This window comes from Chlorocebus sabaeus, chromosome 15, assembly GCF_047675955.1.
Source record: "Chlorocebus sabaeus isolate Y175 chromosome 15, mChlSab1.0.hap1, whole genome shotgun sequence".
Classification (NCBI taxonomy): Eukaryota; Metazoa; Chordata; class Mammalia; order Primates; family Cercopithecidae; genus Chlorocebus; species Chlorocebus sabaeus.
Window position 1 is genome coordinate 43,354,761 of NC_132918.1, and position 13,443 is coordinate 43,368,203.

Here is a 13,443-nt window from a genome sequence, read left to right on the forward strand (position 1 = left end):
TTTGCAGATGACATGATTGTATATTTAGAAAACCCCATGGTCTCAGTCCCAAAACTCCTTAAACTGATAAGCAAATTCAGCAAAGTCTCAAGATACAAAAATCAATGTGCAAAAATTACAAGCAATCCTATACACCAATGATAGACAAACAGAGAGTCAAATCATGAGTGAATTCCCATTCACAATTGCTACAAAGAGAATAAAATACCTAGGAATCCAGGAAAGGGATGTGAAGGACCTCTTCAAGGAGAGCTACCAACCACTGTTCAAGGAAATAAGAGAGGACACAAACAAATGGAAACACATTCCATGCTCATGGATAGGAAGAATCAATATCGTGAAAATGGATATACTGCCCAAAGTAATTTATAGATTCAGTATAATCCCCATCAAGCTACCACTGACTTTCTTCACAGAATTAGAAAAAACTACTTTAAATTTCATATGGAACCAAAAAAGGGCCTGTATAGCCAAGACATTCTTAAGCAAAAAGAACAAAGCTGGATGCATCAAACTACCTCACTTCAAACTATACTACAAGGACACAGTATCCAAAACAGCATGGTTCTGGTACCAAAACAGATATATAGACCAATGGAACAGAATAGAGACCTCTGAAATAATACTACACATCTACAAATATCTCATCTTTGACAAACCTGACAAAAACAATCAATAGTGTTTTTGTCAGGTTTAATATTTAATAAATGGTGTCGGAAATTTAATAAATGGTGTCAGGAAAACTGGCTAGCCACATGCAGAAAACTGAAACTGAACCCTTTCCTTACACCGTATACAAAAATTAACTCAAGATGGATTAAGGACTCAAAAGTAAGGCCTAAAACCATAAGATCCCTAGAAGAAAACGTAGGCAATACCATTCAGGACACAAGCATGGGCAAAGACTTCACGACTAAAACACCAAAAGCAATGGCAACAAAAGTCAAAATTGACAAATGGGATCTAATTAAACTAAAGAGCTTCTGCACAGCAAAAAAATCTGTCGTCAAAGTGAACAGCAACCTACAGAGTTGGAGAAAATTTTTGCAGTCTCTCCATCTGACAAATAGCTAATGTCCAGAATCTACAAGGAATTTAAACAAATTTACAGGAAAAAGACAAACAACCCCATCAAAAAGTGGATATGAACAGAGGATATGAACAGACACTTCTTAAAAGACACTTACGTGGCCAACAAACATATGAAAAAAAGCTCATCATCACTGGTCATTAGAGAAATGCAAATCAAAACCACAATTGTGTACTATCTCATGCCAGATAGAATGGCGATCATTAAAGTCAGAAACGTCTGGGCACAGTGGCTCATGCCTGTAATCCCAACACTTTGGGAGGCTGAGGCATGCAGATCACAAGGTTAGGAGTTCGAAACCAGCCTGACCAACATGGTGAAATCCCATCTCTATTGAAAAAAAAAAAAAAAATAGCCAAGTGTGGTGGTGTGCGCCTGTAATCCCAGCTACTCAGGAGGCTGAGGCAGGAGAATCGCTTAAACCATGGAAGAGGAGGTTGCAGTGAGCCAAGATTGCACCACTGCACTCCAGCCTGGGTGACAGAGTGAGACTCGGTCTGGAAAAAAAAAAAAAAAAAAAAGGAGACAACAGATGCTGGAGAGGATGTGGAGAAATAGGAACACTTTTACACTTTTACACTGTTGGTGGGAGTGTAAATTAGTTCAACCGTTGTGGAAGACAGTGTGGCAATTCCTCAAGGATCTAGAACCAGAAATACCATTTGACCCAGTAATCCCATTACTAGGTGTATGTCCCAAGGATTATAAATCATTCTACTATAAAGACATATGCACACCTATGTTTAATGCAGAACTATTCACAATAGTAAAGACTTGGAACTGACCCAAATGCCCATCGATGATAGATTGGCTAAAGAAAATGTGGCACATATACACCATGGAATAGTATGCAACCATAAAAAAGGATGAGTTCATGTCCTTTGCAGGGACATGGATGAAGCTGGAAACCATCATTCTCAGCAAACTAACACAGGAACAGAAAACCAAACACTGCATGTTCTCATAAGTGGGAGTTGAACAATAAGAACACATGGATACAGGGAAGGGCACATCACACACTGGGGCCTGTCGGGGTGGGCGGCAAAGGGAGGGATAGCATTAGGAGAAACACCTAATGTAAATGACGGGTTGATGGGTGCACCAAACCATAATGGCACATATATACCTATGTAACAAACCTCCACATTCTGCACCTGTATCCCAGAACTTAAAGTATAATAATAAAAAAAGAAAGAAATCCACCAGACTACTGAATAAATAATGAGTAAACTCAAAAAAAAAAAAAAAAAAAGAAATGTCTTATTACAAAGGTATTCACTCCACATAGGGTCTACAAGACTATTTTACCTGATTTCAGTATAATACTTAGGACATGCTGTTGAATTAAAATTGACTGTCTATAATTACAATACATACATATTAGATTCTGTCCACAGAACCTAATGTGTCTTTTGGCTGATGTGGCTTTCATCTGTACAGAAAAACCTTGTCAGAATCCAGTAAATAATAGTATTTGGCACATCTCTTTTAAACACATTCAAAACATAGGATCAATATCTAAACATAAATGCAAGTAAACTCATTTCAATTTTTAATTAACAAAAAAATTGTCTTCCATTTTCATCTTAACTCTCAATCCTGTGGAACTACCAAATCTCAAAATCTAGGGAAGAAATAACTGACACTGTGATTCAGGTAACATTCTCTGAAAAATAAAATTCATCATTCAGAATTCAGGAAGAATTCTTAAAATATGCCTTAACGTTTCCAACTAAATATAGCCAGGATGAGACCATCTCCCAGTAGGTAAGGAAATGACAGGTGTGGTGTACAGATCTGGGACTGAAGTTTGGCTGCTTTCTTTCCTGATCATGGGAGATGGATTCTTTTCCATAGTGGAAATATGGTCTATGAGGTTTAGCCAGAACCAGAGAAACATTCAATAAGTGCAGACACATGCTTTTGACAACATAATGCGCTATTGTGTAAATTAATAATTTAATTTCTCAAGGTGCAAACACAATTTTCAGTTGAGGAGCTTTCTCAAACTTAGTTTTAGAATGTCAACAGTGACAGGAGACCTGCCCAGAGTTCTCCATTTTTTTTTTTTTTTTGGCATTCTCATTATTAGAGAGACTGCATTGTAAGCATGTGGTTCATATTCAATGTGACAAGTCATGTAGCGATTAAAAATTGGAATGCTTTGACAGCAGGGTGAGCATGAGGATCAGTTGCCAGTGTAACTCCTCATGACAGAGAGAGCCTGGCAAATGACTAGGATCTGGTCAGGGGGAGTCTTCAGCATCAGTGCACAAGGCGGAGAGGACTGACGAGACTCACCAAGACAGCACCCACGGATGGCAGATGCACTGACCAGTTTCACTTCTTGCCAGTACTTCCCTTGTGCTGTTTTCCTGTAGCAACAAAATGGAAACTGAGTTTTTGCAGCTTCAGGGTGCATATTTTAGGATTGGTTCTGAAAGTCAAATAGAGGCCTGAAATACAGCTTAACATGTACACACACACACACACACACGCACACAGAGACACAGACAAATATATACATACATCATACATACATATTTACATATACACATACACACACTGTCTTGCAAAAACATATATTGTTAAAGCTATAATATCTCTCAGCAAAACTTAAAAGAAGGTCTATAGAGGGTTAATTCTTGTTCATTTTTATTCAACATCATTCATTAAGATTATCATTTTTTCAGTTTTCTGGATTGAAATTTATTTTTGCTTCCATCTAATATATATCTATATTAATTACATAATGTCATGTTGTTGGTGTGGATTGACTTTCATGTCCATTAGAAAGCATCTTGCTGAAAACTTCAGGTTGAAAATTAATGCTATTTATAGGGAAATAAACTGTTCCATGAATTGTTTGTGCACATGTGTGTGTAAATAAATTGGTCTCTAGTTAGCACTGAAATTTTTTTTTCAGCAGGTCTACTATTTCCTAAGAGTGATTGAATTCATGAAGTATAAACTGAATAAACCAAAGAGGAAAGTTCAGAGAAGGAAAGAAACTTATGAAGAAAACAAAATAAATATTATTTGCAATATTAGAATCCATATCATAAATAAAACAAATTTTATTGACTTGTTTTTTAACTGTATGTACTGTGAAGAACACTGTCAAATTTATAACCTACAACTTCTTAAATATTTTAGGCTTGGTATAAAATATTTTCAAGTTACAGCTCACTGAAATACTATTGCCAGTAAATATTGCTTAGACTAAATACAAAATTTCACAAATGTAATTTTTTATTATTTGTTTTATAAATTTTCAGAATGGTAAACTGGCACCTTAGCAACTACTGATGGTAACTAATTTTGTGTGTGTGTGTTTGGGGGTGTGTTTTAGGAATTATTATCAGCTCATAGATATATTTTTCCAGCTTCTAAGTTCAGGGGTACATGTGCAGGATGTACAGGTTTGTCACATGGGAAAGACGTGTGCCATGGTGGTTTGCTGCAGAGATCATCCTATCACCCAGTTATTAAGCCAACCATTAATCAGCTATTCTTCCTGATCCTCTCCTTCCTCTCATCCCTGCCCTCCAATGGGCCCCAGTATGTGTTATTCGCCACCATGTGTCTATATGTTCTCATCCTTTAGCTCCCACTTATAAGTGAGAACATGAGGTATTTGGTTTTCTGTTCCTGCATTGGTTTGCTAAGAATAATGGCCTCTAGCCCCATCCATGTTGCTGCAAAGAACATAATCTCATTCCTTTTTGTGGATGCATAGTATTCCATGGTGCACATGTACCACATTTTCTTTATTGAGTCTATCATTGATGGGTATTTAGGCTGACTCCATGTACTTGCTATTGTGAAGAACACTGCAATGAACATACGCATGCATGTGTCTTTATAATAGAACAATGTATAATTTAGGGGTATATACCCAAAAACGGGATTGCTGGGTTGAATGGTATTCCTACCTCCATGTCTTTGAGGAATTGCCACACTGTCTTCCACAATGGTTGAACTAATTTACTCTCCTACCAACAGTGTAAAAGTTTTCCTTTTTCTTAACAACTTCACCAGCATCTGTTGTTTTTTGACTTTTTAATAATAGCCATTCTGACTGGTATGGGAAATACATATTTTAAAGTACACAGTTCAATATATTCCAGTGTATTTACAGAGTTGTTCAACTGTGTAATCTAACTCTAGAACTTTCATAATTTCAGAAAGAAACCTTTACTCATTAGCACTCATTCCCCATTCTCCCTCCCCCTACCCTCAGCCTAGGCTATGACTAATTAACTTTCTGTCTCTATAGATTTGCCTATTCTGGACATTTCATATAAATGATATTATGCAATGGATGGTCTTTTGCAACTTGCATTTTTCACTTAGCATAATGTTTTTGATGTTTAACTATATTATAGCTTGTATTAGTACTTCATTCCTTTTTATTGACAAATAATATTATATTATATAAATATACAGTATTTTTTCATTCATTCTTCTGTTGATTGTCAATTTGACTGTTTCTGCTTTGTGGCTATTATAAATAATGCTACTGTCACCATCCACATACAAGTTATTGTGTTGACATATATTTTCATTTATTTTGAGCACATAACTAGTTGTGATATTCCTGGGTCATATAGCAACTCTATGTTTAATATTTTCAGGATCTACCAAAGACTTTTTTTCAAAGTGGCTGCTCATTTTACATTCCCACCAGCAATTGGTTAAGTTCCCAATTTGTCTGCATCCATGCTAACACTTATTATTGCCTGACTTATTATTATAGGCACTTCACTGGGTAGAAGTGGTATCTCTTTGTGGTTTTAATTTACCTTCCAAATGACTAATGGTGTTTAAGGTCATTTTAAACACTTATTACCAATTAATAAACCTTCTATGGAGAAATGTCTATTAAAATATTTTCCCATTTTCATAATTTGGTTGTCTCTGTATTATTGTTATAAAAGTTCTTTGTATATTCTAGATAATAATTCTTTATCAGATGCATGATTTTCAAGTATTTTCTTCCAGTTGGGGGTAGTTTTTCTTTTCACTTTTTTGATGATGTCATTTGAAGCACAAAAGGTTTTTATCTCTGATGAAGTCAGATATTAGAATTAGTTTGCAAGTTTCTGCAAAAAAATGTCAGCTGAGATTTTGATAATAATTGCATTGGGGAGTTTAAATATATTTCCATATGTGTCTATTTCTATCAATTTTAATCATAATTTATTTTGGCATTCAAATGGTTTGATTTTAGGCCAACGGGAGCACTTTCAAATTGGCTCCTTATCCTTTTGGCATATGTTTGTTTAATAATCTTTGAGGGCTTCCTTTCTTCCTGGTATAACAAATGTTCAGTCCTTGTTTGGACATCCCCTAGCTCAACCCCAGAGTCAGTCATTTCTCCAAGCAACCTTGAACCTTGGCACTTTTTAGTGGCAAATTATATGTAAAGACCACAATCTGGATGCTAGGAATGCTCATTGCTATAGTTTTTACAGCTTGTTTTCTAGTGACAAAGCAGGGGGAAAAAATACATACACACACAATAAAGATAAATTTTAACTAATACCAATGTTTTAAAGTTATAGAAATTTACTTAACTTCCCTGTTTTATAATTTTATCTTTTTAACATGAAAAATATATATAGTTTGCAATGTTATTAATACAATTATTTTTCTTTATTTTAAAATATGCCTATAAGTTCAAAACTAAAATATAACTGTAATCTCAGCACTTTGGGAGGCCGAAGCAAGAGAATCACTTGACACCAGAAGTTCAAGACAAGCCTGGGCAACATAGTGGGACCCCTACCTCTACAAAAACCACAACAATTAACCAGAGGTGGTGGCACAAACCTGTATTCCCAGATAATTGGGAGGCTGAAGTGGGAGGATTGCTTGAACCCAAGATATCAAGGCTGCAGTGAGCCAGGATCACGTCACTTCACTCAAGACTGGGTGACAGGGCAAGATCCTGTCTCAAAATAAATAAATAAAAGAATATTACCATTAAAATTAATAATATTACATAAAGTTTATTTGCTTTTTATCCTTTGAATATAATATACCATGGATATCCAGTCAAAGTACAGTGTTTTAAGGTATGTTCTCTTTCTGATTATTCTTCCAGATGATATAAAGTTAGGTTTACTTGTTGTAGTCATTTTTAATCTTTTCAGGAATTTTTACATTTAAATTTGTATTGCAATCATGTTAAACAGTTACACAGTTCTATGATAATATGGACTAACAGAGGTTTTACTTCCACCCCTGTTCCATCCATTCTGGTTTTTTTCTTCCCCTAAAAGTGACCATATTATTACTTTGGAGGTTATTTTTCTATTACTTATTTTTTAATATAAGCAAGTAGTCCATATGAATAATCATATTTTCACCACTTTCTTAGACTAAAATTGGCATCCTTGTTTTTTTTCACTTTACATAGACCCTGGATAAAACTCTACATCATAAGGAAGATAGATATCTTCCTCATTCATTTTACATTTGTAAGGCTCTCAAATACACAGACTCACATTCTCTTATTGATAGACATTGGGGTTGATTTCTTTCTTAGGTCTAAGAGATCATACCATTATAAATAGTCTTGTGAAGTTTTTATTTTGTATTTTTGCCAGGATGTCTTTGGAATAGAGATGGGATTGCTGAATACAGCAGGTACACTTTGTGCTCCCTCGGGATCTACCTTCTTCCCTCTTCTGTGCACTCCTCTCTCAGGTCTGTGAGTCTTCCTTTCTAATGGCCTGCAGCTGTAGCTGGAAGACTGCCCTCAGGAGACTGGAGCAGTTCTCTCTTGCACGCTCAGATTGCTGGAAGTGCTGAGGAATTCTCCATCTTTCAGGGTAAGTTTAGAAAAGGATGGACAGGTATCAATATGTGAAAGCCCAGCACCTATGCCAGAAGCACCCTTATGAAATCAGGCGCAAGCTTCTTCCTGAGACTCTCCCTGAAACTGAACGCTTTCAAGGCATCTTCTTCTTCCTTATGCTTACTGCCTTAGCTTTGTCTCCTATGAGCGCTTTCTTAATTACCCATTTGTACAACCCTTTGATTCTGGATAAAATTTAAGATAGTGATAATAGTACTTACTACCAAACTGGCTTGGAATGAGAGCGAATGGGAGAGGTTAAAGATAATTCTAAAGGTTTTTGGTTTGATCAACTGGAAGAATATAATTGCCACAAGTGGAAGGAGAAAGACTATGATTACAGCAGTTCTGAAGAAGAAGATAAGGATATCAGATTGGAGCAAAGCCTAAACTCAGTATTCACATTAAGACAATGCATAGACTCTGAAATTAAAGTTCGAATTATAACTTCCTTTAAGTCAGGTACTATATCAGATAGCTTTTGGAATTCTACAAAATACGTAGTACTGGACACCACACTCAGAAGATGTAAAATAAATATTTGCTAAATAACTTAAAAGGTGCTCACACCTTCAATCTTTTTCCCTATAGTGTGTGTGAAATATATGAGCAAATGCACTGCTAAATACTATGTTAATACTCTAAGTGTTTAAAGTGATAGAAAATATTTTTAAAACTGGTAAAATAGCCAAACTGATAAATTTATAAGAGATTTTATTTAATCTTTAATATGGATTTTTAAAAATACTGTACAATGTGTATATGTGTATATAATTCTACATTTTCTTTTAAAAGACATAGACAGATGTGATTCACTTAAGAATACATTGTTATGAATGTATTTAAGGAAAAAAAAACAGATTTGAAATGTATCCTTAGATTTTATAGTTATCTATGTTACACAGACTTTTCATATTGTTCTCTTTCTGAATCAAAATGCACATGCCTTTTCAGTAACTACCAACATATGTAAAATAACAAAAAGAGTCATAATACTTAGAATACCCTATTTCCATATCTCATAACAAAATCTTATATTATACAGTATTTCTTGAATTTCTTTCTCATATTATTCAATGACGCCATGGAAGGAATTTGCATACAAATTCCAAATATTAAAAAGTGAAGCTCATCTAGGAAATTATATGGGACCTCATTTCATTTTAATAAATGACAATTAAATCTATGATAATTTGCATTTACAAAACAATGAGCGCTGTATTACTGCACAATTTGTAGATGTGTTGTGATGTATAAACTTAATGTTCAGACATTTATGCATTTGCTACTTTTCATGTAACATCTAAAGCTAACCAGTCCTTGAAAAAGAAATAAAGGATTTAGTCCTAGCAAGTTTACTGCAATATTGGCCAATAATGAAAGAGTTAAATTGAACTTTGGATATATGTTAGTCATAACATAATCTCTTGATATATTAGTGGGTCAATAGTTCAGCCAAGAAAGGGACTCTAACTTGAGCAGACACTAATTAAAAGAATCAATTCTTATCCTACTACATATGTCCAATCATATTAACACATTTCTAGATTTCTTACTCAGTGGACTAGTCAAGATTAAAGGATTTGCTAATATGAAGGAACAGAGTATGCTTCCAAACTGACTGAGCAGATTTGTGAACAAATTAGTTCATTTAAAATTGACAGTGAAAGATTGATTTTGCACAGAATGAGTTACCTAAGGTATTCATCATTTCCTCTGCCTCTGCACACAAGACAGAGATCCGTTTCCTTCACTTTCTGATTGTAATAGGGCTGCTTACTGAGCACCTTTATTTTACAGTCCTGATTGCAGCCTGTCATTTCTTTTAATTCAGACATATTTTAGCCTCTTAGGCAGACCTTCAGAAATAACTTCCTTAAAAGCCTCAGAAAAATGACTCATTACACATTGCTCAATTCAACCATGCTATAAATTATAATACAGGGAAAAGTTCTAATTGCACAAAAGATCCAATTACTCATAAGGCTATGTGACTCCTTATTCAAAAGCAGGTACAAGTAGGAAATCCAGATGCAAAAACACATTTCCAAAGTTGAAAGTCAATACTCTACAACTCTAACAAAACCTAAGATGTTTGGCAGTTAGTATATATTAGCACATATTTAATAGATAAATATTTTAAGTAAAAGGTTAGAAATTATATACAAAAAATGAAATAAAATGCTGAAATAATTGAGGATTTTGTTTTTTAAGTGTAAGGAAACAAAAGCAAAACTTTGTGGAAGATGAAAAAGAGCATGACAACAGCAAACACGTTTAGAAAACCATAAGAACCAGGTAGACACGGTGGCTCATGACTGTAATCTCAGCACTTTGGGAGGCCCAGATGGGTGAATCACCTGAGGTCAGGAGTTTGAGACCAGCCTGGTCTTCACTAAAAATACAAAACATTAGCCAGGAGTGGTGGCAGGCATCTGTAATCCCAGCTACTAGGGAGGCTGAGGCAGGACAATTGCTTGAACCCAGGAGGCAGAGGTTGCAGTGAGCTGAGACAGTGCTACTGCACTCCAGCCTGGGTGGTAGAGTGAGACTCTCTCAAGAAAAAGAAAATAGTAAGGACCAAATTAAAACAAAATCCAAGGAAAAGTATATGCACTCATGTTATTTTCCTACAAAGACCTAGACTTTAGTTATCTAAAATATAAATTATGGTAAAGTGATGTATTTAGAAAATAGAATTTTCAGGACTTGTTAATCAATCAAACTTGAGATCGTGGGAGAGTGGAGGAGAGGTCTAAGTTAAATATTGTGGGGTGAAAGATTTGAGAGACTTGATCCATGACAGTGTCCGTTCATTCAAATACGGCGGACAAATTAGAGCAGAAGGGATTTCAATTTTGAATATCTGGAATGTCTATGGGAAATCAAATGGCAATATATAGAACTGATTTTGATAGCTAGATCTGTGTTCATAAGTTATAAGCAGAAGTAATATTACCTCTATTTTGTTGATGAAAATAAAGCTCAGAAAGAAGATAAAGTTTTCTGCAAGGTATTACAGTTAAAAAATACTGGTATCAGATTATCTGACTTTAGATCAAATATTTATTTTTACATAGTAAGGGGAGTGTGTGTGTGTGTGTTTGTGTGTGTGTGAGTGAAAGAGAGAGAGAGAGAGAGAATCTGTGTGTTTAAAACAATTCAGATTTAGGGTAAAGAAATCCAGTGGCTTCCCCAGTGTTTCTGTGTAATCTTGGGGGAATCTCATGTTCACTTTTGATTCTAAGTTGCCGTTTCCATTGAATTCTCGGTTTTGCTGCATTTTAAGACTCATGTCCTCTTTGATTTGCTCCATTCTGGGTAAACAAGAAATTCAGACCTCATCACCAAGTAAACAAACCTGTATATATCCATACCCATCTATTTCGTTTTTCCTCCTGTCATAATAGATAACATCTTTGTTCCAAGGTCAACTCTACCACATGTAAACTACAACCTCTCCCCTAATAAAGGACCTCACTTCTACAGTTGTCTCCTCTTTCTCTCAAATCATTTGCATTTCCTCACTATTAGATTGTTTTTTAATTAGCATAAAAATCAAGAGTTAATAATAACAATTTCTTTGTTAATTGCCATCAAAAATAATTTCTAATAATGCCCATCAAAAAAAAGGGAACCAAAACTTTCATTCTCCTTCAGCTTGCTTATTGTTGCTTGAACTCACTTCATTTAAGTTTTTGTTTTTACTGCATCCAAATTGCTCTTGCCAAAATCTTTAAAGACCTCTACATGCTAAATCCGGTAGCCAATGTTCAGTGCTATCTGACCTGTTTGCAGTAGTTGGCACAGTTGATAACTGACTCTTTCTCGAAACCCTTCCATTCCTTGGTTTACTGGAGCCCACTCTCTCCTGCTTCTCCTCCTCCTGATTTGGCTGCTCCTTCTCAGTTTCATTTGCTGATTTCTATTCATTTTCCCAATTCCTAAATGTCACAGTGTTCCAGGGCACTATCCCCAGAACTCTTTGTCTGCACTCAGTCTCTTGCAGATCTTATGCCTCATGCCTTTAAATCCCATCTATATGCTAATGTTTCCCAAATGTATCTCAGGAGCTGAGACCTTTTCTTTCAAACTCCAGATTTCTTTTTTCACCCCAGATGCCTACTCTCATCTCTATTTGGTTGACTAAGAGGCACCTCAAATGCAATATGCCAAAATTAAACTTTTGGTATCCAAGCTTCCAAAACTGCCTACTCTCTGACTTTTCATATACATAAATCACACTACATTTTTCCAAAACTCAAACCTTAGTGCTTTTTTTTTTACCTTTGTCTTTTCTTATTATCAAACCAGCAACAAATCCTATTGACTTTTTTTTTTTTTTTTTTTTTTTTAAGTTTAAGTTACATCATTCCTAGCTCCCTATCCTGTCCAAGCCACATTAGCACTCACTGGATGTTGGTGTAACCTCTGAACTGATCTTACTAGTTCCATTCTTGCCCCCAAAAATATTCTTCACTTTTCAGTCAGAATGACTTTGTAAAACAAATTAGATCACGGTACTAATTGCTCAAAATCCCTCAGTGCCTTCTGTTGTCACTCAGAGTAAAATCTAAAGTTTTTAACCATGAAATAGGAGATCTTAAGTGATTTGGCTTTCTGTAAGTCTCTTGACTTCATCAATTGACTCTTCTTGTTTACCCCCTCTTTTTACACTGGCTTCTTTGCTATAATTGAAACTTTGTGAACATTATTCCTTTGAGGGCCTTTGCTTTTGCTATTCCTTTAATGGGAATGCTTTTTGTTCATAAAGCCTCAAGATTCCTCATTTATTTCAAGCACTGCTTAGACGTTACCTTTATTCAATTGAATATAAATCTGGTCGCTGTTAACAAAGATCAAAATAATGATAAACGAAACAAGGTAAAAGTTTATTTCTCTTTGACCTATGAATCTGAGAGTATAAGTGGTCCAAAGCTGTTGTTGATGCTTCATGGTATCAGAGACTCAGACATCTTCAATCATGTTGCTTAGCCATCCTCAAAATGCAGCTTCCATCATGAGGTCTGGACAGCTACTACATCTCCCATCACCATGTTCACCTTCTGCACATTGGGAAAGAAGAAAAGGCAAGGAAGAGAGTACTCAGTTGCTTGTGTCACTTCTACTTACATCTTACTGGCTACAGCTTAATCACCAACTGCAAGGAAGGCTGGGAAATGTAATCTAGGCTGTGTGGTTATGTGGCCAGTTAAAACTCATATGTCTTATGTCTAAAGGTAAATGAAAACATGGTTATTGGAAGACCATTGGCAGCTTTTGTCACATTATCTTATCACAGAAGCTTTCTTCCCACCTTACTCTACAATTGTCTTTAATATCCTTTATTTTTGCTTATAGGACGTATAATTACTTACATATCATGCTTATTTGCTGATTTATTTTCTGGGTCCCAACACTATAATGTGAAATTCTCTAGGGCAAGAACTTTATCTGTTTTAATCATGAGACCCCTGTAGATCTATGA